This window comes from Camellia sinensis, chromosome 4 (assembly GCF_055761805.1).
Source record: "Camellia sinensis isolate YWXY chromosome 4, ASM5576180v1, whole genome shotgun sequence".
Lineage (NCBI taxonomy): Eukaryota > Viridiplantae > Streptophyta > Magnoliopsida > Ericales > Theaceae > Camellia > Camellia sinensis.
The window spans coordinates 209,887,038-209,887,717 of record NC_138964.1 but is presented as its reverse complement, the minus strand read 5'-3'; positions in this window follow the sequence as shown (position 1 = coordinate 209,887,717).

Below are 680 nucleotides of genomic sequence, written 5' to 3'. Positions count from 1 at the left end.
AACTTGTGATCATCTAATTATGGTCTCTTTTGGAATCCATATTTCTAGTGAATTTTTGGTCAAAATAATCCAACTTCTTATATTGCGTTTGGCATGAAAATTTTAGGTGAAAAATTTAAAAACCAACCTAATTGTTTTTTTAAGTCTTTTTGCAAATATGATCATGATGTAACCTGACTCTTATCATTTTTTTGCTCTCCACAAGTATTAAAATATAATTCATATAAACAACAGAAAAATAAAAATCATAAAATATTGAAAGGCAACTTAATCATCGACAATGCTACGTAGCTCAAATTTTGTGGCTCAAAAGTGGCTCAAATGGCCAAAACGACGTCGTTTTGAGTACAGAACAACATAAAAATGGCCAAAACGACGTCGTTTTGGCCATTTGAGCCACTTTTGAGCCACAAAATTTGAGCTACGAGACATTTTCCATTTTGCAATGGAAAACTAGAAAACTACAGAATTCAAATCATTACCAAACAAAAAATGGACTCAAAATCTCTTGAAAATGAGTTTTTAGACTACACCAAAAAATCCCTTGTGAGTGAAGTGTGTATACATAGCGCATCTATGCATGCATATACAAGTTTACAGGAGGGAACCAAAAAAATAAAAAAAGAAGAAGACTCGCTACAAACTTACAAATGTAATTGAGAAATATTCAATGATCATCC